At 42.7% G+C, this 22671-nt stretch overlaps 1 protein-coding gene across 2 annotated transcripts in view; it reads left to right on the top strand.

Moving 5' to 3' along the window:
• Positions 1-9235: 9235 nt before the first annotated feature.
• Positions 9236-22671, top strand: part of OXNAD1 (oxidoreductase NAD binding domain containing 1) — a 154157-nt gene continuing 140721 nt past the window's right edge. The window contains exon 1 of one of the 2 annotated variants that reach the window (XM_078664466.1): positions 9236-9334. The gene's annotated coding sequence lies outside the window, so the exon portion shown is untranslated. Of the gene's footprint in view, positions 9335-9425; positions 9445-22671 lie in introns of those variants that run through there. The other variant, XM_078664469.1, reaches the window with a different exon arrangement.

The raw sequence follows: 22671 nt of genomic DNA, 5'->3' as shown, positions 1-22671 counted from the left end.
TATGTCTGTATGTTTACATAAGCTGTATGTGTGATACACAAAGACATATCTGCCTGTTGTGCCGACACCACTTGGATATTGGAACTTAGAAACCCTTCCCATTAATAGGGAAAGACAAGCATTTTCAAGGCAATTGGTCTCGCATTTGCAAGAGTTTAAGCTACTGGCATTGTAAATGACAATGCAAACACAAGGAGACGATGGACGGAGCGCTGAAGCTTTTCAGACACTTACCCCCAGTCACAGATCTGGGTTGAATCCATCATCGTTCTTTAGCTCACTTCGCTACCCGAGTTCAGACACAGCCATATGCAAATCAGTCTTGACCCTGTGCCTCATGGGAACACTCCAGCCCGAACTGCCAAGCCATGTCTTCCCTGGACCGGAAACAAGCATCCTGGGACCGGTTTCGAGCTAACAGCCCTCATCAGCCAGGCTAGCTTGACTCCAGTGGCAAAGTGAGCACGGGACCCACGCCTGGACATACCCTGCCAACTTAGAGGGAACAAAGCAAACTCAAGGAGATGATGGACGGAGCGCTCACTTTGCCACTGGATTCAAGCTAGCCTGGCTGATGAGGGCTGTTAGCCCAAAACAAGGATGCTTGTTTCCGGTCCAGGGAAGACATGGCTTGGCAGTTCGGGCTGGAATGTTCCCATGAGGCACAGGGTCAAGACTGACTTGCATATAGCTTTGTCTGAACTGGGGTGGTGAAGTGAACTAAAGAATTAAGATGGATTCAACCCAAATCTGTGGCTGGGGGAGAGTGTCTGAAAAGTTTCTCGCTCCGCCCATCATCTCCTTGTGTTTGCATTGTAATGACAATGCCTTTTATTTATGTGTTTTGAAAACTTGCAAGCGGTGTGTAAACACAAACTTTAACCAAGGGGATGCAGCACTCATTAGTATCCAGATGACAAAGAACAGGTCAAGAATGCCTGAGAAATGTATCTGTACTGACTGTGTACCTTGTCTAACTAACCAATTTCAACGTGTGCTAAAGAGTATTGTTTGTTCTTGTAGGCCTAGGCCTGTCCTGGGGAGGCTGGTAGTTCTCCTCACCTTTTAGCACCGCTACATGAACGTGGCTTATCTTAATACTTTGTGTGATTCTTCTCAAGTGGCACCGTTTTACCAATACTTAATACCACTGTCCGGGGTTTCGATTATGTCTGAGAATTTTAGCATGTATACCCCCTCGATAGTGGAGGTAGACTGCCAGAGCCAAGCACAGACTATTTTGTTTGGAACTTTTTGCATTTCTGCAATTCCGAAGGAGCATCATTCTGCTGGACTCATTCAAAGGCTTCTTGATCCTAGCTACATGCACAGAGTTGAAACTGTTGTATGTGTTATGTCTACTGGCCTCACGCTGAAAGCAGTCTCTGCTCCCACTACCAATGGGGGAGAAAAAAACACAGGGTCTGCAAGGTATTTTCATAAAGGGAAGGACAAACCTACACTGTTAAAAAAAACAGAATGCACCGGATCCTCCACCCATCAGCCAAATATAGTTTCAGGGTGAGAGTTATGAAGATTGTACTTGTAGGCAAGGATGTCCAAAATGGACATTATCAACGCAAACATAAGAGAAACCACCATTTGGTGAAGCACATGGCACAAATGGACTTCACCAATCACCAGTGCACATATGAAACACAAATGTCATTAATCGACAAACAGCCCTTTTTCACTGGTGTCCCTGGTGTGGTGAATTTACGCAACCTAGGTATGAGGGCCTGATGGACGTTTAATCGGAACAAAAGAGTGGGTCGTTTTTCTCAAGGGGTGAGGGTAAAAAGGCACTTGGCGATCGGTTAGAACACTATTAACCAACACCAGTCTACTCCACAGAAAACAGGCTGTTAAGCCAGTCAACGTAACTTATTGGAACACTCCTTCTGTGCCCCTTGCACTCCTTTTGCCATTGCTATTATAGAATTGTACTGCAGGGCTGGGCGGAAAAGAGACAGGGGGGGACAGCTGATAGTGTGGGTGTTTGCACTCTTGATGGAGAAGAAGGCCACTGGCACCCACTGAGCCGAGCAGCGCCTGTGGGTGCATGGAGCGGACAAGATGTAAGGTGAGTTGCAGTGTGCCACAGGACGGGTTGGTTGCCTGGCCTGGAGACGGATGTATCACCCGGTCTGTCATTTCCAGCCACGGTAGTACTGGAAAGCCGAAGTGTGCGGCACGGTTGATACAATTACATTTGTAAAGAAAGTCCTGTGCACACGTATATACGTAATTCAGTTACGTATATACGTGTATACGTATTACGTATATACGTGTGCCCAGGACTTTCTTTACAATTGTTTGGTAGGGGATACTTTCTCTATCTTGGCAGGGGCTGTTTTTTGCTGGGTTTGTTCCCCTGACCTGTTTGCACCGTACCAGCTCCATCTATGAACACTACCAATGTACCAGGTATCCGCTGAGCGCCATTTCTTCCTGACTCCCATCCAAACCCATTCTCTCCTCTTAATACAATTACATAACAAACTAAGCTAAATTACGTGGTAAGGGATGGTAAATAATGTTGCATTTATGTGATAAATTCCTGTGGCGTTATCTATTTAGATATATTTAACGCACTGAAGCAAAAGGAATCTCGGTTCCATAGTAATACATTTCTTTTATCAGCCAAAAAACTAAACATTCAGCAGCATCTATTTAAAGACATTCAAAATCGTAATCATTTTGCCTTGCATAGAAGCACAAAAAGCCTTTTTATTATCACTGGCTTTTTGCGTCCAATAGTAAAGTTGAATGTGTAAACATTTACAGTTTGGCACTTGGGCAAAAACAAGTCTACACATGGAATTCTTTTTTGTAATGCACTGTATGTCTCACTTATTGGGCACATCCCAGTTAGGTTTTGGGTTTAAACTGTGTTCCAACAGTTTTTCCTTAACAAACAGCGCCGCAGAACAAGTACAGTAGATGTGTTATGCACATGTCTCAATAGCATGCACCTTAGTATTTTAGACATTATAGTTTAAAATGAGATGCTCAAACATCTGCTTTTAGAAGTTTCTGTCGTGTGAACAGAAATTTGAGTGAACTGTGAAACAAAACCTTTTTGAGTTAAAAGAATATGTGTTTCCCTTCTATTTATGACATTTAAATATTTATGTGTGTTGCTTGTATATCAAACAGGAATATGTGAACTATGTGGCCAAATCAGTCTCTTCTCTAAATACAGTAACAGCTGAAAGGCGACCAGTAAGTCTGCAAACTGCTCGGTGCAGGAGTCTACTCTCTATGCAACGATTTTAATAACTTCTGATCTCGCAACATCCGTATTGATCGAAAACTTCAAACTGCGTACTGGAAAGTAAATTATGTATTAAGTAGTGCAAGTTCAAATCAATGCTGGGCCCACAGAGTGTCGTTTTTCCAGTAGGCCAGAGAGTATCTTCCTTACATGGTATGGACTGTGGACAGGGAGGGTCCCAGAAGGCTTTCCGGTCACAAACTTGGCTGACTTCTCGACCGATGTTTTCAGCCATGTCTGGTATGCAGGCTGTAGTTCTGGCGCAAGAGCCATGGCGTAGAAGTCCGGCTGCTGAGGATTAATGAAGGAAGCGGGGGCAGTGGTAAGGGGAGAGGGGGGTTACTCTGGTGTCAGGGTCTTGTCAGGTGTTCACGCTCAGCACAGCAAGAGTGCTCTTAGGAGCGAGTCTGATACCTCATGTGAGTGGCAAAAGGAGTGAATGTGTCAGACGAGTTGTGAGACTGCAAATTAAAGAGCCCTGCAATGTGGGAGCCACGCCTGAACGGGTGGGCTCTGAAGTGAGATCCGCAAACAGGGCATCAGGGCCATAGATGGCTGTCTTATGGTCTTTTGGATGGGTATGGGCAGGGCTCGAGTCGGGGTATCACACGGGTGGACGGTGTCCCCCCACTTATTTTACCGGGGGGACGCCATCCCCCCTGCCAAACAGCTGGACTTCACTCTTTGGCCTCTCTGGGACGAGGAGCTCGGCACCTTTCGTGACGTCACTTCCTGTCGTGACGTCACTTCCGGTGACAGCGTCCCCCCACTTCTTTTTTTACGACTTGTGCCCTGGGTATGGGAAAGTCTGCGGTAGGAGGGGGACACCGCACAGGTACCCCCTGGAAAACACAGCCAGCACTGTGCACCCATTAACCGGCCCACAGGGAGGCTACACAGCTGTTCAAACTGTCTTTTGTTGGTTGTGTCAGGGGGCCAGAGGGTGGGGAGGCAGTGTGGGCAGCTGTGATTGCTGACAAAGAGCCCAGACTCACTTGGAATAGGAAGACATCCAGGTACGGGGTTCCCAGCAACTAGATCCTGGGCTGTGGTCCTCGAAATCTAGTGTTGGCAAGGCAGATGAGCACTTGCCTGTGGCCTCTACATTGTATCTTATGGGAAGCGATAGCAGCATAACATGAAAGACAGCGCCAAACTTCAACAGTAACGAAGAATTACAAAAAAACTAGCCCTGCCACCCGAGTACCAACTCCTACGCGAGGACCTATGTCCCTGATCCGACCATGCATATCTGAGGGCCCAATAACCTGCTGCTGCTACTTCCTGTCTCTTTCACACGTCAGCTTCCTTCGTCTGGCGAGGAGTTCGAAGACGGAAGGGGAGGTACGCAGAGTAGAGCAGAAAGCCTTTATCAAAATCACGTAACTGTACTTGGGGAAAACTATCTAAACTCCCACTGCGGCCCTGTAGTAAACACAACCCTATCCTATGGCTGACTGGGCCCAGCAAACTGAATATTTATGTGATCATCACATACACACAAACTTTGTATATCCTGGAGCTCTTCCTCAAACAAAGACAGCATCCCGCGAGTGGTGTTTGCGGTCGCCATAGTGAAAGTGAATGCGTGCATGGCGTGCTGAATGCAAGCAAAGCACGTCGTGCCTGCAGTAAGAGAAACTCAATAAAGAAAATAATGCTTACAGAATTAAAGAACACGTACAGTGTAACAACCGAAGTAAGAGGCCCAGTCACCATGGGGGGTTACAAATGAAGACAAGACGGTACTAAGGAGGGACTAACAAGCCTATTTACGAATCAAAAGCCAGCATTTACGAAGGACAATAACACAAGCCAATGACAAAAATGGGCGGAGTGGGCGGGGCTTCTATTCCATACTCCACTACAACAAGTCTTGCAGAGCAGCACATTCGCGCTGACTCTAGGCTTGACCTAAAACACAACTTGTCCCAGAATGCAGTGTTGTTAAAAAAATTATGAATGGCAGGATGTGAGGTAATCTGGGAGCTATGCTTTTATTCGTGTCTAAACAAAGTATATTCTTTTGGCAGTAGTTTTAATGTACACAAACCTTGTTTCAAAGTTAGCTGGCAGGGGTGCACCTATCAATTGTGCAGCAAGGGAATTGTAAGTTTCCTTTCCTGCATAGGTGCCCATCAGGCCATTGCTGTGCCACTGCCGATTCTGTGGAGAGAAGTTTTACAGACTTCACAAGTTAATCCCTGCAAGTGTTCACACTTAAGGAAATTTACTGTAATGCTTGCCACTTGATTAAGATTTGCATGTATGGTGGAATTATCTATTTATAGTAAAGCAGCTTAGTAGTCTTAACCGATGGGGCAAATAGCTGTCGTCAGTTAAAGGGTGAAAACCATAGCACCTTTCTTTCCTTGACCACACATACATTAAGGAAATAAATGCTTTTGATAATGAATTCCAGGATTATCTCACTGAGAATAGAATTACCCACTCTCCAGCAATATTTCAACACCTTGAGGAATTGTTGTGAGGCTCCCTTCATTTGGTGTAAAGTACCATATTTTAATGGACTTACTGGTCATAAATTAATGCTTGCTACCTGTATATTTTGTAACTACGTTTTAAATAGGACAGACTGCAAAATGTGAAATTCCTTCTGTGTGTTTGAGAACATGTGGGGGCCACAACAAGCCCATGAAGTGTGCCTCCTAGTTTTGTGTGAAAGATACATTTGACCAGTATTGGTTGCACTACGGTGTCATTTAAAAGACGTATGTATTAACTTATATATAAATGCATTGTTAATCTATCGAACTCCTTTGCAAACACTTGTTTTAATTACTGGTTGCATTAAATAACTGCAAACAAAATTGGAGATTGATATTGGCACTGCTAGACCGTGGAAACAAGTGAAATTTACCAATTGCAACAGTGATCATGTGGTTTATCTCATCACCTGCCCTTGTGGCTACAAGTATGTGGGCATGACCACACGCAAGGTCCGCATACGGATATCTGAGCACAAGAGTACCATCAGGTGTGCCAGACAAGCCACTAAGTTAACTGCCCATTTTCTAGAGGCGAAACACCTAGCCACTGAATTCCAATGGACTGTTTTGGAGCAACCCTTTATCCCCAAACACACAGCTGATGTGACTAAATACCTGCTGACGAAAGAACAAAGATGGGTACTTAAATTGAAGACTCACAAAGATGGTTTGAACGACGATATTCCTTGGTCTGTTCTGTGAGTCAGTCCCAGTGACCAGAGAAGGATCTCAGTATATCATGTTTCCTGTCTAGACACTCTCCTTTTCTCTGACGTTTACACACTGAACGTAGAGGATACACTTATGAAAGGGTGTACAGAGGGAAAGTTTTTGCCCTAGAGATGAGGAGGGTACTTACACTAGGTTCCTATGTTGACCTTCTATCTTCCTTAGATATAAACACACTGGGTGTAGTGACAACACCCCACTGAATTTGTCCATCATGACCACTTCTGGGGCATGTTCCCGTTTTTTCCCGATTGTCTCAGCTGTTCTCCCCAAATACTCACAATACCGTACTTGTTACAGTTAGACTGTATTAATACTAAAGTGGGGTGTGAGTTTTTACTGTATTTTGAGTTTATTGAATTAGGCATTGAAGTGGTCAGCTGTCTTTAACAGCTTTCAGCGCATAGGGCAAATCCACCTCTGACCCTTTGTTCCGGTTTCACTGACCTTCAGCTATGCGATGTGTCCATCATTAGTAGTACAGGAACATAGTGCTTTCCTTTCCCTAGCCTCTTTAGCCCCCACGAAACTTCGCTCGCGTTGTGCCTATGGTTAGGCTACACTCGCCTTCGTAATTTGTTTATGCCCGTCGCTATGACTTCAAGCGACCGACCGACCAATGACCTCCTTCGGCCCTTGGTCGAATAGCCAATGAGATCGTAGGCTTCTTTCACTTTGAACCAATTACAGGGGTTAGCGAAGTGCCCCACGTGACCGCGCGACCAATGGCAGCGCGGCTTATAAACAGCCTTTCCTCGGTCGTTCGTCACCTCCCCAGACGGCCAGGACGCCGGCCCTGGAGTACCGACGGATAGGTAAGAGGAGCCCTCCCTTCTTCTCTCCGCAGTGCTGCGTTCTTCTAACAAAAGGTATCCTTTCTTAAACGGGGTCTCGGCTCCGCTACTGCTGGGTACGAATTAATTATTGTCAAGAGACCGATACCATCTCTTGTCGGCTACCGTAAATAGGAAGTGCTTTGTCCATGTTTGTGCATACTGTGTTTGACGTGTGTTTCACATGTTTTCTAGAGCGGTGCTTCATCTTCCCCTGAGCCGCTGCCAGGTGGGGTGAGGCCAGTCTACCTTACAGATCGAGGTAAGGACTGAAAGACATTTGGCTTATGAAATTTCTTTCCGAATGATTCAAAATCGGGCCATATTTGTATTAAGTGCCTGTATTCCTACAATCTGAATGTGATGTTACGCTAGATCCACATCGATGGACTTTTTTGTTAGCTATACCTAACCCTTTTCTCTTTCCATAGTGATCAACACAGACTGTAAGGGCACCTGGAGCATTCAGGTGACCATGTGCACTTGTTTTTTGTTATCCTGGTGTTTCCCTTCACTTCACGTAGTTCACTTGGTGCAGTAGTTTAATCTTATTTTGGTCCTGATGAATGCAAAGACACAATAGTCCCTTAATTGCAGAAACTAGTCGACCATTTTTTACCTCAGGCGGTCTACGTAATCAGACAGCCTTGGGTTGCATTGATTTTTAACATTGGTATGTTAGGCACACACCGAATAAATTTTGTCAAGTGCCTCTTTCAAACCAATTTTAATACACTCTCTTTTGGTTTTCTTACTCCTTCACTCTTTTCAACACTGCACACCCCAGTCCCATGTCTCTGGCCACTCATTAACATCGAGTGGCATACCACACTGTCATTGCCTTTACCTTCTGAGGAACCCCCTTACCACCGGGTTGACCTCTGTATGTGGCACTGATTTTCTCAGACGGGTGGTACGGATAAAATCCCAAATGATGAAGGGCGGATCCGTATGGTGACTGATGGGTATTTCTCTCACTCTGCTGAGAACTTCTGTGATGCATCACTTTGGCTTTTAGGGAGTGGTTGACCTTCTGTTACTTTTGGGCACATCCTTTGAGACCCTCTGGTACCTTTGTTGTTTATATGCATTAAATAACTAACACTTCGCTACCAATCAAACAAAATGAGGTCTGGTATACTCAGGACTGATCTTACGGATTATCAGTAAACAGCTGGGACCTGGCGGCAAAGGGGATTCAGGAGACACTGAATCAAATACATGTGAAAAGCTATCCAGCTACTCACAGTCTATTAAATATTGGCAGGTCAACCCTACCCTAATTTAAAAAGAAACAACAGTACGGCATTTACTGTTACGTAATGCATGAAAATGTGCATGTTACATCCCAAGCACTAGTAGCTGTTCCTATTTATCACACCAGATGCAATCTGAATATGTGTGAATTTATGGGGTGAAATAAATACCACCTACTTCTCCCAAACACACAATCAGGGCAAAAAGTCAATTAATTGCATTAAAATGTCTCCTATACATACATGCCAATAGACCCGATTCAGGCGGGATACTACCGATTTTTCAAGCCAAAAATGGCTTTATTTTAGAAGTCTCCTGCCTGAAATTGCATTTTCCATAATAGAAGTCAATGGGGAATTTTCATTCTCTCGATTTTTTATTTTAAATCTCCCACGTTCCTGTCATAAAATGTTTGCACTTTGCAAGTATGCCTATATACCCACTGGAAAAATGAAATATCGCATTCAAATTGAAAACTGGGGAGCCACATGTTGTTAAGCCCACAACATGCCTCATGACAAAAGTAAATGAGATCTAAAATGAACAGGGTGGCACAGACACCCACGTTTAATAACCAGCGGCGTGCCACTAAAAAGAGGCGGGACAGAAAAAAAACTACTTCCGGGTTGCGTGCGGACAGCCCCTTGCAGCCACATCCGGAGTGCTCGAGCCGGTCTCCTACTTCCGCCCTTCTGAAAACTCAAAGTCGACCAGCGGCACGAAACAAGGTGAGGCGCGGGGTGTGCAGGCCGGGAGTGGCCGCTGTCAGTGCGAGCACCGCCGGCTCTGCTCGTCTCGGGGGGCGGCAGGGCGTTCAGGGGGGACAGGGAAGCCATCGGTTTAGTGACGTGAAGTTCTGCCGTGCCTATGCGCGCTGTCTGCTGAGCGGCTCGCGCAGGAGGGAGGCAGCCAATGAAATGCAAGGAAAAAAGCGCGCTGTAGTGCACGTCTGCTACGTGCTGCCGGATTGGATGAAGAGGTGGTTGTCCTGGAGAGGCTTCTGGCCTCTTCTTCCGCCCCATGATGACCTCTGTGTGTTGTGTGTGATGCCCCTTGCTGCACACTGTACAGAAACGACACTTCTAGTCACGTTCTTAATGATCGTTTACTTTAACTTTAACTGCCAGCAAGCGTGTTTTAAAAAAAACTTTAATGAACATGATAGATGGGCCTAACCAAACTTTCGAACTGTAGAAGCTGACTCCAGTGGGCTTCATTCTGTGTTGACAAATTAAGTGATTAAAAAAAAAACAGGGGTGCAGGTGCTCACTGTTTAGAGTACATGTATGCTCCGGAGAAATGCCTGTACTCTTCCCATTAAATGTATTGCAACTGTGCTGAGCAGTGCAGGTACTCTCCCATTAAATGTATTGCAGCAGTGCTGAGAAGTGCTGGTACTCTCCCATTAAATGTACTGCAGCAGTGCAGAGAAGAGCAGGCTCTCGATCCATTAGATGTTTTGCAGCTGGGCTGAGAAGTGCAGGCACTCTCCCATTAAATGTACCGCAGCAGGGCTGTGAAGTGCAGGTACTCTTCCATTAAATGTACCGCAGCAGGGCTGTGAAGTGGCGGGACTCTCCCATTAAATGTACTGCAGCAGGGCTGTGAAGTGCCGATACGCTCCCATTCAATGTATTGCAGCAGGGTTGTGAAGTGCAGGCACTCTCCCATTAAATGTACTGCAGCAGTGCTGAGAAGTGCAGGCACTCTCCCATTAAATGTACTGCAGCAGTGCTGAGAAGTGGCGGTACTCTCCCATTAAATGTACCGCAGCCGGGCTGGGAAGTGCCGGTACTCTCTCATTCAATGTATTGCAGCAGGGTTGTGAAGTGCAGGTATTCTCCCATTAAATGCATTGCAGCAGGGTTGTCAAGTGCAGGTAACCTCCCATTAAATGTACTGCAGCAGTGCTGAGAAGTGCCGGTACTCTCCCATTAAATGTACCGCAGCAGGGCTGTGAAGTGCCGGTACTCTCCCATTCAATGTATTGCAGCATGGTTGTGAAGTGCAGGTACTCTCCCACTAAATGTATTGCAGCAGGGCTGTGAAGTGCAGGTACTCTCCCACTAAATGTATTGCAGCTGGGCTGTGGAAGTGCAGGTACTCTGCCATTAAATGTACTGCAGCAGTGCAGAGAAGTGCCGGTACTCTCCCATTGAATGTATCGCAGCAGGAGAAGCAAGATGGCGGCCGCTACTGCAGCCGTGTGAGGAGCTGTGATGTTTTCCGCCTGACGTCCGACTCGACCTGGTTTTAACCGGCGTTTGTTCCACTGCTCCACTGTTGCTGCGAGTTAAAAACGTATCTAAACACTCTGGATAAGTTGTGTGGGTTACGTGGGGCCACTGCACTGGTTTTTGAACTTTGGCGTTTTCCGGAGAGTGAGACCGGCGTGTTTGGTGCTTTCACGCTGCTGCCGCTTGGTTGATGCAGCGGTTGGACGCTGCTACTGCCTGCGAGTGAAGACGTCCCGTGGCGCTTCGTTTGTGCACTGCTGCTGCTGCCGAAGCCGGTGTGGTGCGGTGGCTGGGGCTTACCTGTTGCGGGTGGAGACGCGATTCACGGCGTTTCTGCAGGAGAGGCGAGGGGCACCGGCAGGACCCGGGGAGTTGAGCTGAAAACTCTTTGTGCCTATTGCTGCAACATTGTTTCAACGCTCGAGGGACTGCGGAAAATTGTTGAACATCGCGTCTGGGGTCGCATTCAACTCGAGTGGTGAGCTGTTTCAACTCTGGCAAGAACAACTAGTGCTGAGTTTGATACGGTGTGGCGTGGCAGGTCATATTTATAAAGCTGCAGGTGAGAGTTGTAACATTTGATAAAGGCGTGGGGAGATCAGATAAAAAGGAGCCAAAAGTAAAAGAAGATTGAAGACTCTGTGCTTGATCTAAATAATAAGTGAAACCACCACTGCTAAATTGTTATAAATTGTTACAGAGTGTTTCACTAACCAGCCACACAAAGTTATGGCCCCCAAAGGCAGAGGAACAAAAAAAAATGCCATCAATTCAGTTAACCCCGTAAATACCATTCCAGGAGTTACAGAAAAAACGGCTACTACATCGATGACAGTAGCAGAGTCAGAAAATCTGATTTTTCCAGCAAATGGGGCTACTAAAGAGCCTATAATACCTGAACTATTTAGGAAAAAAAACCCACACCTAATCCCTCTAAAAATAGCCCTAACGAGCAGACTTCCTCCAAGGCTTTACCTGGTGCCATTCCAAAAAATTCTGACGCAATCCACTCAGCTAAATCTCCTGTAAACTTAGCAATAATTCTATGTAAGTAGGATTGTGCACCGCTTTTTTGTCTGTGTGCGTTTTTCGTGCTCCCGGGCTCACTCCCCGTCTGGAGTGATCTGTAATGAACCTTACTGTAGCCTCTATACCTGATTGGGTATAGTTGTCCCCCTGGGCACTGATTTGTGCTGTGTACCAGCTATGTATTTCTGAATTTCCCAATTTTAGTAGGTTCAACCAAAATTCATTATACAATGATAATAAGTCGGTTATTCCATTGTCTGTTTACTTTGCTTTTATTTTCCTTTTAATTCCAATGCATTTCGGCAGGCTTGGCTGCCTTCATCAGGGAAATCATTTAATCTGTGGACAATCAAAGAAAACACCGTCTAAAAATGCATTCTAAACGTTTAAACAATCAATAATTATGACAATTTATTTCTCCATTGTTATTGGGGTTGCTTCACCTCTTTATATGTTAATTGCAAAACGTTTCTATTATTTCTTTACCTTGCCTCTTAATATCTAATGTTCGGTCGCTTTTCGTAATCAAATGCAACTTCAACTTAATCTCAGGGCGGTAATGACTAGCCGCGCTCCGTTAAACTAACATGTTGCTCTTCGATTTAACTTCTCGCTATAATGCGCTGACAGCTTTTTAGAGCGATATCCTTTTGGTTACGAGCTAAAAGTTCGTTACGCGCGTTATATATACGCTTTAATCTTTCCTTCGCTCACCTCGGCGTTTAGATGCCTCTCCTTGCATTCGTGTTCTGAATCTGTTTGCTTCCGGTGTTTCGAATTACGCGCATGCGCTCTACCTAGCCTAATAGCTGCCGCTTTTTTTTGGGCGTGTGTGTTTGTTAACTTTATTGATTTAGTGCAGTTTAACACTCGCTACTCCATGGGTCAAATATCACTGTGTGTAGTTACAGTGTGATATAAATGCGTTTTTTCACTTGGTGTGAAACTGAACATTGCTATTTACAAGTAACATAAAAATTCAGTCCGTTCATTTAATCCTCCTGGCTTCAGACTTCCCAGGTGATAAATCCAATAATTTTCTTGTTTCAATAGTCTCGTTTTGTTTGTGGATCCTTCTGTTTTTGGTAATGTTTCCAACACGCATACTCTCAGTTGGGTCACGTTGTGTTGCATTTTGGTGAAATGTTCTGCTATGGAGGTTTTCTCGGATTTGAGTCTTATTGTGCTTTTATGTTCATTTATTCGCACTTTTAATTTCCGTTCTGTGTGTCCCACATAAACATCTCCACATGGACATTTGATCATGTAGATTAAGTTACTCGTGTCGCATGTTGCATTAACCTTCAACTGTATGGGGTACCCCTTCTGCGGATGTGTTATGATGGAGCCTCTCATGATGTTGTTACACGTATTACAGTTATGACAGGGTATGGTTCCACCGAAATGCGTTTTGGTTGTTACTTCTTCTGTTGTTTTTAAGAGCTCTGCTATGTTCTTTGCACGAGAGTGTGCGAAGATTGGTTCCTGAGTGAATATGCCTTTGAAATCTGATTCCATTTTTAGCATTGGCCAATGCTTTAGGATTATCCTTTTAAACGATGTACTGGCTGTAGAAAATTTGCTGACGCATGTTATGCGGTTACTGGGTTGAATTTCTTTCCGTTTCAACAGTTCTTGTCTCGTTTTTTGTTGAGCTCTATTTAGAGCCTGTTGTGTGATGTCTGGGGGATATCCCCGTTCGTGGAATCTTTGAATCATGTTACTCGTTTGTTCTCTGTATTGTGAGGCCTCTGAAACTACTCTTTTCACCCGTAGTATCTGAGAATACGGCAGATGTTTTTTAAGAGAAGGGGGGTGATGACTGTTGAATTGTAAAAGATTGTTCCTATCTGTATCTTTGCGATATAGATTCGTAGAGAAGGTTGTGATTTGTTTGGTGATCTCAACGTCTAAATACTGAATTTGTCGTTCGTTGATGTTCCACGTGAATCCACTGGTTCGTGAATACTTTGTTTAGTGGACACTATCGTATTCACGAACCAGTAGGTAAATATCTGGACAGATACCGTCAACCACTAGTAGTACGAACCAAATCATTTTTGAAGGATACTACAGACTTCTTACTCAAATTGTCAACCATCGAACCAGATGCTAATATGATCATGACAACGATTGATGTAAAAGCACTTTACACCTCAATACCGCATCAACAAGGCTTAGAAGCTGTCGAAAGGGCTCTTTTAGATAGCGAATACACACAAGAACAACAAGTATTTCTATTAGAATTGATGCAATTTACACTGGTGAACAGTTACTTTGAACAAGATAAAAAGTGGTACATGCAACAAAGTGGAACGTCAATGGGAAATTGTGCCGCTCCGGCATATGCTAATCTATTCATGGCATCATTCGAGGAAGAACACATATATCAAGATCCCATTTGGATGAATAACACCGTCATGTATGTACGGTTTATAGACGATATTTTCACAATATGGAAAGGTCCCAAAGCTTTGTTGGAACAACAATTAAGAATATTGGACACTAAACTAGACCAAATAGGATTCACATGGAACATCAACGAACGACAAATTCAGTATTTAGACGTTGAGATCACCAAACAAATCACAACCTTCTCTACGAATCTATATCGCAAAGATACAGATAGGAACAATCTTTTACAATTCAACAGTCATCACCCCCCTTCTCTTAAAAAACATCTGCCGTATTCTCAGATACTACGGGTGAAAAGAGTAGTTTCAGAGGCCTCACAATACAGAGAACAAACGAGTAACATGATTCAAAGATTCCACGAACGGGGATATCCCCCAGACATCACACAACAGGCTCTAAATAGAGCTCAACAAAAAACGAGACAAGAACTGTTGAAACGGAAAGAAATTCAACCCAGTAACCGCATAACATGCGTCAGCAAATTTTCTACAGCCAGTACATCGTTTAAAAGGATAATCCTAAAGCATTGGCCAATGCTAAAAATGGAATCAGATTTCAAAGGCATATTCACTCAGGAACCAATCTTTGCACACTCTCGTGCAAAGAACATAGCAGAGCTCTTAAAAACAACAGAAGAAGTAACAACCAAAACGCATTTCGGTGGAACCATACCCTGTCATAACTGTAATACGTGTAACAACATCATGAGAGGCTCCATCATAACACATCCGCAGAAGGGGTACCCCATACAGTTGAAGGTTAATGCAACATGCGACACGAGTAACTTAATCTACATGATCAAATGTCCATGTGGAGATGTTTATGTGGGACACACAGAACGGAAATTAAAAGTGCGAATAAATGAACATAAAAGCACAATAAGACTCAAATCCGAGAAAACCTCCATAGCAGAACATTTCACCAAAATGCAACACAACGTGACCCAACTGAGAGTATGCGTGTTGGAAACATTACCAAAAACAGAAGGATCCACAAACAAAACGAGACTATTGAAACAAGAAAATTATTGGATTTATCACCTGGGAAGTCTGAAGCCAGGAGGATTAAATGAACGGACTGAATTGTTATGTTACTTGTAAATAGCAATGTTCAGTTTCACACCAAGTGAAAAAACGCATTTATATCACACTGTAACTACACACAGTGATATTTGACCCATGGAGTAGCGAGTGTTAAACTGCACTAAATCAATAAAGTTAACAAACACACACGCCCAAAAAAAAGCGGCAGCTATTAGGCTAGGTAGAGCGCATGCGCGTAATTCGAAACACCGGAAGCAAACAGATTCAGAACACGAATGCAAGGAGAGGCATCTAAACGCCGAGGTGAGCGAAGGAAAGATTAAAGCGTATATATAACGCGCGTAACGAACTTTTAGCTCGTAACCAAAAGGATATCGCTCTAAAAAGCTGTCAGCGCATTATAGCGAGAAGTTAAATCGAAGAGCAACATGTTAGTTTAACGGAGCGCGGCTAGTCATTACCGCCCTGAGATTAAGTTGAAGTTGCATTTGATTACGAAAAGCGACCGAACATTAGATATTAAGAGGCAAGGTAAAGAAATAATAGAAACGTTTTGCAATTAACATATAAAGAGGTGAAGCAACCCCAATAACAATGGAGAAATAAATTGTCATAATTATTGATTGTTTAAACGTTTAGAATGCATTTTTAGACGGTGTTTTCTTTGATTGTCCACAGATTAAATGATTTCCCTGATGAAGGCAGCCAAGCCTGCCGAAATGCATTGGAATTAAAAGGAAAATAAAAGCAAAGTAAACAGACAATGGAATAACCGACTTATTATCATTGTATAATGAATTTTGGTTGAACCTACTAAAATTGGGAAATTCAGAAATACATAGCTGGTACACAGCACAAATCAGTGCCCAGGGGGACAACTATACCCAATCAGGTATAGAGGCTACAGTAAACTTAGCAATGATAACAGTTGAGGAAGGAGCTGGAGTAAGAGCAGGAGTGATTGATGATGCACTAGCTGAACTTTGTCATGCTGTAGAAGAAGTCAGAGTCTCGCCTAGGGCGAATGAACAGCATGATGCAGATTCCATTGAATCAGGGGGCCAATTTTTCTCCATGTCTGATGTGTCGATAACATCTGAAGGGGACCTTGACGAGGAGTTATCTAGCGATGGTCATCTGCTTGTAAAAGACTGGGCCGATGACTGTAATCAAGTTTCAGAAGAAGACCTGCTTGGGTCAGACTTTTTATTGAATGAAGGAGCCCCAAATACTGTTCGCAGGGTCATAGAGGCCAAAACAGGTGAAAATGTAGGCTCTATAAGTCAACCGCAATGGGAAGGGGCTGGTACGAATGTTGGAATTGATCCTGAATCTTCAGAGTTATTGGAGGGAGACGAAGAGGTTACATTGAAGTCAATATATAAATTACAGACATCAATGTACAGAATGATCATGACTCACAGAGAGGAAACCAAAGCAGAGGGACTTTGCACTCAAGGAGCTGTGCGTAAGCTCCAGAATGTTGTTCGCCGGTTGGCTAAATCTAATACGGATACTAATTTGAGAGTACAGGAGACTGAGACCCGCATATCTGCGGTAGAGGACGAATTAACTTTACAAAAAACTTCAATCAAAGATCTTGATAGTACTAGACAAGACCTTGATTGGAAATTAACTGATTTGGAAAATCGTGCACGGCGTAACAACCTACGTATACTGGGAGTGGCAGAAAAATCAGAAGGAAAGGACGCACAACGGTTTGTTGTTGAGATGCTCTCAGATGCCTTTCAGGATCTCAAAGGATGGGACTGGGATAAATAAGTCATAAGAGCTCACCGTTTTCCTTTTAACCTAAAACATGGTCAGGATGGGGGAAACAAAAATCCAAGAGCTATTCTTATAAGCTTGCAGAATTATCTACTCTGTGAGATTCTATATGACTTGGCAAGGCCATCCAAAACTAGAAAGGGTCTGGGGCACGAATTTTTTGTTCGATCAGATTTTTGTTCTGCAACAGTGCAACAACGCTGGAGACTTAAACAGTTAATGGCACCAATACAATCTAAGGGGGGACAAGCCTTCCTTTTAAATCCAGCTAAGCTCAAGGTTGTGCATAAGGGGAGAACTATTTACTTTGTATCGGAGATCAAAGCACAACAATTTCTAGAAACTATGCAATAATGATTTATAGGATAAAGGTGAAGGATAATAACTATATTTAGCTTGAGTGGGCGGCCCTTCTAGCTGTGTTTTACTTTTATGTCTTTTGCCTTTCTTTGTCTCAGAGGTATACTATTTTCAGGTCGGGCTAGCCCGGGCGGAACAAACAGCCATACTCACTTACCATCAATGAGGGCACTAGCCCTTACGCTTCCGGTGGGGGGGTGTTGGGGAAAGGGTGGTTTGGGAGAGAGTAGTTGGGGGGATTGTGGGTGGGAAATTGTTTTTCTTTTTGGGGTGCAAGGACATACAGCTGAAAGATGTTTTCATTCTAAGTTTATGATCTATCTATGGCAGGTGTCGAATCTTGGAATTTTCTGTTATCATATGTTTAACTGTACTAAATTACTAAAAGAATATAATGGCTAAACTGACGATATGCTCTATTAATGTTTGTGGTTTAAATGGCAAAAGAAAAAGGGGTATAATGGCTCAGATGTTAAAAACTATGCGGCTGGACGTAGTTTGTGTACAGGAGACTCATATCGCTTGGTCTAATAGAGGGTGGCTAAAAGATCTTGGATTGGAAGTTGTAGGGTGCTCTCGTCAGAGCTCTACAATAAGAGGGGTTGCAATTTTAAAGAGATTTGGATTGGGGGAAACTAAAAAAGTTAAAGAAGATTCATTAGGACGATGGGTTATCGCTGAATTTAAATTTGGAGGATTGATTGTCACTATTTGCTCATTATATGCATCAATAATTGATGATCCTACTGCCCTCAATCATCTAAGTGTGGAGTTAGCTCAATGGTCATCCAATATTATATTATGTGGAGATTTTAATTTACACTTGGATGAAACATTTGACATCTATGGCAGTACCCCATATAAAGGCAGGAAGAAGAAGGTGTTTGGGGCACTTAAAGAGATAATTCAAAAATATAGAATGCTAGATGTAGGTTATGAGAAAAGGGGAGGAATGTTTGGATATACTTTTTTTTCTGCCCCGCACCAAAGACTTTTTAGACTGGACTACTTTTTTGTATCTAAATGCTTATACATTGAGCTTACTCAAGTGGAATATGGGGTGCTACCAAAAATTATTTCAGATCATAATCCTATTACTTTTAAGTTTGAATTATTTACTTTACCCACCCTTCGATCATGGTCATTTGACCGCAAATTATTGTATGACTCATCCTATGTTGACCATATGAATATTTGGATCTCCGAATTTTTTTCTAATAATAAAGGTACTGCATCCTCAGAAATAGTCTGGGATGCTTTCAAATGTGGGATTCGGGGAGAAACATTGAGCTACTCAATAAGAAAACAAAAGGAGGCTAGAATGCGAGAAGAATTAGAAATGAAAAATCTAAGATTGCTAGAGATTCAGTTTATGCAGGCGTGTAATAAAGGATTAGCTACTGAAAGCATTACAAAGCAGCTAATGACCCTTAAAGTCAAGATTCATCAGGGGTATGCTACAAAGTTTGCTCAGCAAGTTTCTGCCTTTAGGACAGAGGTTTATGAAGTTGGAGAGAACTCTGGTAAACATTTGGCTAAGAGGGCCAGACAGAAAGCGGCATCTGCCAGTATTGACAAAATAAATAACCTGACAGGGATGACTGTTAATAAAATAGAAGATATTCTTAAAGTATTTAGTGACTTCTACTTTAAATTGTACACCGAGGATGTCAGGTCAGACTGTTTAGATCAGACTACTCAGTTTATCGAATCAGCTTTAAATATCACCTTATCGAGTGAAGAGAAGGAGAAATTAGATTTACCATTTACTTGGGAGGAAATTGAACTCTCTCTAATGTCTCTAGCCTCAGGAAAAGCAGCGGGTCCTGATGCTATCCCTTTAGAGTTTTTTAAACAGTTTCGGAGTGTCTTAAAAATAGAATTAGTGGATTTATGTCTGAGAGCTCAACAGGGTATTGCCCCTCAATCATGGCGCCAGGACGCCCCTTCGCTGGGGCAGCTGTGCGCCTAATAAAAGTTATTAACATAACATAACATGATTCTATAATTACTGTGTTTCTTAAAAAAGGCAAGCCTCCGTTATTACCCTCATCTTTCCGTCCCATATCACTCATAAATGCCGATAGCAAATTTTTTTCTAAAATTCTAGCTTTAAGATTATCTAATATTATTTTTCCCCTAGTTTCTATTTATCAACATGGCTTCATTCCCGCTAGAGACGCTGCTGACCACATTCGACGGGTGATTTCGTTCCTGGATTGGTCCCAAGCAACTCGGTCTAATATTGCACTTGTATTTCTAGATGCTGAAAAAGCTTTTGACCGGGTTGCTTGGGGCTATCTGTGGGAACTTTTATCCAGGAAGGGACTAGGCCCCGGTATCATAAAAGCTTTAAAAACTCTGTATATCGCTCCTAACGTGTGTATTCGAATTAATGGACAAATCTCCCCTCCTTTTTCAATTACCAGGGGCACCCGACAAGGATGTCCCTGTTCTCCGCTACTTTTTGCTTTTTATATTGACCCCTTAATTAACCGTTTTTTTTTTAACCAAAAATTAAACCTATTTATTTAGCCAATATTAATTATCGAGTCTTAGCTTATGCTGACGATATAGTGATAACTACTACCGATGTTCAGACAGCTTTACCAGCGATTGATGACCTTGCTAAGCAATTCGGGCTCTTCTCCGGCTACAAACTCAACCTGGAGAAAACACAAATTCTCTGTTCAGGAGATAATCCACCTCCAAATATCTCCACTACTTCAGAGGTCATATATTTAGGAATTAAGATTTCCCTCCCCATAGAGAAGATACCAGAACGCAATATAAACCCCATAATAACTCAAATTAATGCTTTACTGCAGCGCCTGGATCACCTACATTTATCACTATACGGTAGACTTAACATTTTAAAAATGATGATTTTACCAAAAGTACTGTATATCTACCGCACAATACCATTAGAATTTCAGTTGCTCTGCTTTAAAAATCTAGAAAGAAGTACTTTTCGCTTTTTATGGGGTTATAAACGTCATAGGAAAGCATCAAAGAAAATGATACTTAGTAATGAATGTGGTGGATGGAATGTTCCTTATTTTCTTTTGTATTATTTATCTGCTGCATTGCAGTATATAAGCCCTTTGATTATGGGAGATAGAGTAGAAGTTTTGAACTGTCAAACTCCTTCAATTTACGAAATGATTATGGGTGAGCAAGCTAAAGGTAGTTTTCTGAGGATTGTAGAGCCTAGTTATCACAAAAAAACAAAATATAAGATACTTAAGGCAGCTTTTGGAGTCTGGCAAAAAGTTCGTAAACATATAAAATTATATAAACTAAATTTTTATACTCCCCTCATATCAAACGGCCTCTTGCCAGAAATTTTTTGTGATTTAACTATGTATAGATGGCAGCAGAAAGGAATACGGTATTTGGGAGACCTATTTAGTAATGATCATTCTGTTTCATTCCAGGATTTAATGAACACATTTTCTGTGGGAAGAAATGACTTGTTTAAATTTCTCCAACTTCGAAGCTTCCTACAAAGCCAATCCCTAATTTCCCCAGTTAAAATGATGAAAATTTCATTGTTAGATCTTTTGCAAAAAAAAACCCATATAGGTGCTATTTATTCAAGCTTAATTCAGGAATATGGGGATGATTTAGGACAATGTCAGCGGAAATGGGCTAATAGCCTAGGTATATCTGATGTCGATATTTTATTATCGATTAAAATGGCTTCAGATTGTTTAATAACAGGGATGATGAAATCCCAACATTTTATGTGTATTCATAATCTTTATTATACCCCAAGTAAAGTTGCTAAGTGGAGTACGACTACAGGTACGAACTGCAGTCGCTGTGGGCTATTCGCAGCTGATGAAATGCATATGTTTTTTTTTTTGCCCTAAACTCTTTATGTTGTTTCAACAAGTCGAAAATTTTCTATCTATTATTCTTAAGAGTGAGATTAAGATAACTGCGGAATTGTTGTTGTTGGGTATCGATCATACTGCTAACAGGTCAAGACCAATTTCTTATTTTTTATTTTTATGTATGGCTGCAGTTAGATCTTGCATTACCAAGGAATGGATTAGTTCGGACCCGCCTTCATTCTTTATGTGGCGTGAAAAATTATTGCTTATGTATAATATTGAATCTGCTATATACAAGTTAAAGGGGGTGAAAAAGAGAGTCTTGGGGGAGAAAATTTGGGCACCAATTGCCGAATGGATTTAATTTAATATGCTGATTGAATTAGATTTATGTTATAAAGTGCTATGTACTTTATGAGGACATGGTCTTATTCTGGTAACTATGTATTGCTGTATTTCCTTGCAATAAAACAATAAAACTTTAAAAAAAAAAAGAAAAAAAAAGAATGTATCACAGCAGTGCTGAGAAGTGCCTGTACTCTCCCATTAAATGTACCGCAGCAGGGCTGTGAAGTGCCGGTACTCTCCCATTCAATGTATTGCAGCAGGGTTGTGAAGTGTAGGTACTCTCCCATTAAATAAATCGCAGCAGTGCTGAGAAGTGAAAGGTCCTCTCCCATTAAATGTATTGCAGCAGTGCAGAGAAGTGCCGGTACTCTCCCATTAAATGTACCGCAGCAGGGCTGTGAAGTGCCGGTACTCTCCCATTCAATGTATTGCAGCAGGGTTGTGAAGTGTAGGTACTCTCCCATTAAATAAATCGCAGCAGGGTTGTCAAGTGCAGGTAACCTCCCATTAAATGTGCTGAGAAGTACCGGTACTCTCCCATTAAATGTACCGCAGCAGGGCTGTGAAGTGCCGGTACTCTCCCATTCAATGTATTGCAGCAGGGTTGTGAAGTGTAGGTACTCTCCCATTAAATAAATCGCAGCCGTGCTGAGAAGTGAAAGGTCCTCTCCCATTAATTGTATTGCAGCAGTGCAGAGAAGTGCCGGTACTCTCCCATTCAATGTATTGCAGCAGGGCTGTGAAGCGCCGGTACGTTCCTATTCAATGTATTGCAGCAGGGTTGTGAAGTGCAGGTACTCTCCCACTAAATGTATTGCAGCAGGGCTGAGAAGTGCCTGTACTCTCCCATTAAATGTACCGCAGCAGGGCTGTTAAGTGCCGGTACTCTCCCATTAAATGTATTGCAGCAGGGCTCTGAAGTGCAGGTATTCTCCCATTAAATGTATTACAGCAGGGCTGTGAAGTGCCTGTACTCTCCCATTAAATGTACCGCAGCAGGGTTGTG

The sequence above is a fragment of the Lissotriton helveticus genome, chromosome 10 (assembly GCF_964261635.1).
Source record: "Lissotriton helveticus chromosome 10, aLisHel1.1, whole genome shotgun sequence".
In the NCBI taxonomy this organism is placed as follows: domain Eukaryota; kingdom Metazoa; phylum Chordata; class Amphibia; order Caudata; family Salamandridae; genus Lissotriton; species Lissotriton helveticus.
This window is presented reverse-complemented; position numbering and strand designations above follow the sequence as displayed.